A 4,921-nucleotide genomic window follows, 5' to 3' on the forward strand; every position below is an offset into this window, starting at 1 on the left:
ACACATATGTCCATAAGGACTTGGTCCAACCTTTGATCAAAGTTGACCCTTCTAGTGTAGGGGTGTGCGTTTTCTTGCATCATTGGCAAGTTGAACGCCAGCCTTACATTTTCCGGACTGAAATCTAAGTATTTCTCCCGAACTATCGTAAGCCAGTTCTTTGGGTTTGGGTTCACACTTTGATCATGGTTCCTAGTGATCCATGCGTTTGCATATAACTCTTGAACTATTAAGATCCTGACTTGTTGAATAGGGTTGGTGAGAACTTCCCAACCTCTTCTTCGGATCTCATGTCGGATCTCTGGATACTCATTCTTTTTGAGCTTGAAAGGAACCTCAGGGATCACTTTCTTCTTGGACACAACTTCATAGAAGTGGTCTTGATGGACCTTTGAAATGAATCTCTCCATCTCCCATGACTCAGAGGTGGAAGCAATTGCCTTTCCTTTCCTCTTTCTTGAGGTTTCTCTGGCCTTAGGTGCCATTACTGGTTATGGAAAAACAAAAAAGAAATGCTTTTACCACACCAAACTTAAAATGTTTGCTCATCCTCGAGCAAAAAAAGAAAGAAAGAAGGAGAGGAAGAAGAAAAATGGAGGAGAGGGAGAGAGGTGTGTATTCGGCCAAGGGGAAGAAGAAAGGGTTGTGTTGTGTGAAAATGAAGAAGGAATGAGGGCTTTATATATGAGTGGGGGAAGGTTTAGGGTTCGGTCATGGGGTTGGATTTGGGTGGGAAATGAATTTGAATTCGTAGGTAGGTGGGGGGTTTTTGGGGAAGAGAGGATGGATTGAGTGGTGAAGAGGTGATGGGGAAGAGTGATTGAAGTGATTGGAGAAGGGTATTTGGGGAAGAGAGTTATGAAAAGGTGTGAAGAGGAGAGAAGAAGAGGTGGGGTAGGTGGGGATCCTGTGGGGTCTACAGATCCAATGGGGTCAAGGACTTAGCATCACTGCTCCAATTAGGCGTGCAAAACGCCCTTTGTATGCAATACTGGCATTTAACGCCAGACTACTGCCTTTTTTGGCGTTAAACGCCCAAATGTAGCCTGTTTCTGGCGTTTAACGCCAGGTTGATGCTTGTTTCTGGCATTAAACGCTAGCTTGGTGCTTGTTTCTGGCGTTTAAACGCCAGAATGCTCTTCCTCCAGAGTGTGCTGTTTTGAATGCTGTTTTTCATTCTGTTTTTGATTTTTCAGTAGTTTTTATGACTTCACATGATCATCAACCTAAAAAAACATAAAATAACAATGGAAAATAAATAAATATAATTAAATAACATTGGGTTGCCTCCCAACAAGCGCTTCTTTAATGTCAATAGCTTGACAGTGAGCTCTCATGGAGTCTCACAAATGTTCAGAGAATTGTTGGGACCTCTCAACACCAAACTTAGATTTTGAATGTGGGGGTTCAACACCAAACTTAGAGTTTGGTTGTGGCCTCCCAATACCAAACTTAGAGTTTGACTGTGGGGGCTTTGGTTGACTCTGTAGTGAGAGAAGCTTTTCATGCTTTCTCTCGAATGTTACATAAGGAGATCCTTGAGTTTTAAACACAAGGTTGTCCTTATTCAGTTGAAGGACCAACTCTGCTCTGTCCACATCAATCACAGCTTTTCCTGTGGCTAGGAAAGGTCTTCCAAAGATGATGGATTCATCCTCATCCTTCCCAGTGTCTAGGATTATGAAATCAGTAGGGATGTATAGGCCTTCAACCTTTACTAACACGTCCTCTACTAGTCCATAAGCCTGTTTTCTTGAGTTGTCTGCCATCTCTAATGAGATTCTAGCCGCTTGCACCTCAAAGATCCCAAGTGTCTCCATTACAGAGAGTGGCATAAGGTTAATGCCTGACCCCAGGTCACGCAGAGCCTTCTCAAAGGTCATGGTGCCTATGGTACAGGGTATTAAGAATTTACCAGGATCCTGTTTCTTTTGAGGTAATTTCTGCCTATCCAATGCATTCATTTCATTGGTGAGCAAGGGAGGTTCATCTTCCTAAGTCTAATTACCAAATAAATTGGCATTCAGCTTCATGATTGCACCAAGGTACTTAGCAACTTGCTCTTCAGTAATGTCTTCATCCTCTTCAGAGGAAGAATACTCATCAGAGCTCATGAAGGGCAGAAGCAAGTTGAATGGAATCTCTATGGTCTCTGTATGAGCCTCAGATTCCTTTGGTTCCTCAAAGGGAAACTCCTTATTGGTCAGTGAACGTCCCAGGAGGTCTTCCTCACTAGGATTTACGTCCCCCTCCTCCTCTCTGGGTTCGGCCACACCAAGTAAGGTTATGGCCTTGCACTCTCTTTTTGGATTCTCTTCTGTATTGCTTGGGAGAGTACTAGGAGGAGTTTCAGTGACCCTTTTACTCAGCTGGCCCACTTGTGCCTCCAAATTTCTAATGGAGGACCTTGTTTCATTCATAAAACTTAGAGTGGCCTTAGATAGATCAGAGACTATATTTGCTAAGCTAGATGGATTCTGCTCAGAGTTCTCTGTCTGTTGCTGAGAGGATGATGGAAAAGGCTTGTTATTGCTAAACGTGTTTCTTCCACCATTATTAAAGCCTTATTGAGGCTTTTGTTGATCCTTCCATGAGAAATTTTGATGATTTCTCCATGAGGGATTATAGGTGTTTCCATAGGGTTCACCCATGTAATTCACCTCTACTATTGCAGGGTTCTCAGGATCATAAGCTTCTTCTTCAGAAGATGCCTCTTTAGTACTGTTGGATGCAGCTTGCAATCCATTCAGACTCTGAGAAATCATATTGACTTGCTGAGTCAATATTTTGTTCTGAGCCAATATGGCATTCAGAGCATCAATTTGTAGAACTCCCTTCCTCTGAGACATCCCATTACTCACAGGATTCCTTTCAGAAGTGTACATGAACTGGTTATTTGCAACCATGTCAATGAGTTCCTGAGCTTCTGCAGGCATTTTTTTTAGGTGAATGGATCACCTGCAGAATGGTCCAATGACATCTTAGCTAATTCAGACAGACCATCATAGAATATATCCAGGATGGTCCATTCTGAAAGCATGTCAGAGGGACACTTTTTGGTCAGTTGCTTGTATCTCTCCCAAGCTTCATAGAGGGATTCACCTTCTTTCTGTCTGAAGGTTTGAACATCCACTCTAAGCTTACTCAGCTTTTGAGGAGGAAAGAACTTGGCTAAGAAAGCCGTGACCAGCTTATCCCAAGAGTTTAGGCTATCTTTAGATTGAGAGTCTAACCATATTCTAACTCTGTCTCTTACAGCAAACGGGAAAAGCATAAGCTTGTAGACCTCGGGATCAACCCCATTGGTCTTAACAGTATCACAGATCTGCAAGAATTTAGTTAAGAACTGAAAAGGATCTTCTGATGGAAATCCATGAAACTTGCAATTCTGTTGCATCAGAGAAACTAATTGAGGTTTTAGCTGAAAATTGTTTGCTCCAATGGCAGGGATTGAGATGCTTCTTCCATGTAAGTTGGAATTTGGAGCAGTAAAGTCACCAAGCATCTTTCTTGCACCTCCACCATTATTATTGGTTTCGGCCATGTCTCCTTCTTTTTCGAAAAATTCTGTCAGATTTCTCCAGAGAGTTGTGCTTTAGCTTCCCTTAGCTTCCTCTTCAGAGTCCTTTCAGGTTCAGGATCAACTTCAACAAGAATGTTCTTATCCTTGTTCCTGCTCATGTGAAAAAGAAGAGAACAGAAAAGAAGAGGAATCCTCTATGTCACAGTATAGAGATTCCTTTATGTGAGTAGAAAAAGAAAAGAATAGAAGAAGAAAAATTCGAACACAGAGAAGAAGAGTGGGTTCGAATTTTTGAGTAGAAGAGAAGTGTTAGTAGATAAATAAATAATTAGAAGGAGATGAGAGAGGGAAGAATTCGAAAATTAATTAAAATAAAATAAAAATATTTTTGTTTTTAATTTAATATTAAAGTTAGAATTCAAAAATTTTAAAAAAGAAAAATTAAATTAAATTAAATTAAATTAAAATTTAAAACAATTAGTTAATTAAAAAAAAATTTTGAAAAAGAGGAAGGTGATTTTCGAAAATTAGAGAGAGAATTAGTTAGATAGTTTTGAAAAAGATATGATTGAAATAGTAAACTTTTAAAATCAAACAAAAAGTTAAGTGGTTAATTGAAAAAGATTTGAAAATCAAATTTTGAAAAGATAAGAAGTTAGAAAAAAGATTTTTGAAATTAAGTTTTGAAAAAGATATGATTGAAAGATATGATTGAAAATTTAATTTGAAAAAGATTTTTTAAAAAAAAAATTAAAAAGATTTGATTTTTGAAAATTAAAGTTGATTACTTGACTAACAAGAAACTAAAAGATAAGATTTTAAAATTTAAAGATTGAACATTTCTTAATAGGCAAGTAACAAACTTTAATATTTTTGAATTTAAATGCTGGTAATCAATTCGAAAATATGAAACAAAAATAAGAAAAAGATTTTGAAAATCAATTTGAAGTTTTCGAAAATATGAAAGAAAAAATGAAAAAGATTTGATTTTTAAAGAAAAGATTTGAAAAAGATAGAATTTTTAAATAGAAAATTTGACTTGACTCATAAGAAACAACTAAATTTTAAAAAGTTTTGAAAAAGTCAACTCAAATTTTTGAAAATTATGAGTGAAAAAGGGAAAGATATTTTTTTATTTTTGAATTTTAATGATGAGAGAGAAAAACATCAAAAAGACTCAATGCATGAAAATTTTGGATCAAAACAAATGATGCATGCAAGAACACTATGAATGTCAAGATGAACACCAAGAACTTATTTTTGAAAATTTTTTAAGAAAAGAAAACATGCAAGACACCAAACTTAGAAATTTTTAATTTTTTAGACACTATGAATGCAAGAATGCATATGAAAAACAAAATGCAACACACAACAAGAAAATGTGAAGATCAAATAAGG

At 37.2% G+C, this 4,921-nt stretch overlaps 1 non-coding gene across 1 annotated transcript; it reads left to right on the forward strand.

The window, feature by feature from the left end:
• Positions 1-3,034: 3,034 nt before the first annotated feature.
• LOC148577361 (small nucleolar RNA R71) lies at positions 3,035-3,142 on the forward strand. The gene has a single exon (XR_015903794.1). It is a non-coding gene; the product is annotated as a small nucleolar RNA R71 (small nucleolar RNA).
• The last annotated feature ends 1,779 nt before the right edge of the window (positions 3,143-4,921 follow it).

Source organism: Arachis ipaensis, chromosome B1 (genome assembly GCF_059453495.1).
Source record: "Arachis ipaensis isolate K30076 ecotype BB chromosome B1, ASM5945349v1, whole genome shotgun sequence".
In the NCBI taxonomy this organism is placed as follows: Eukaryota; Viridiplantae; Streptophyta; class Magnoliopsida; order Fabales; family Fabaceae; genus Arachis; species Arachis ipaensis.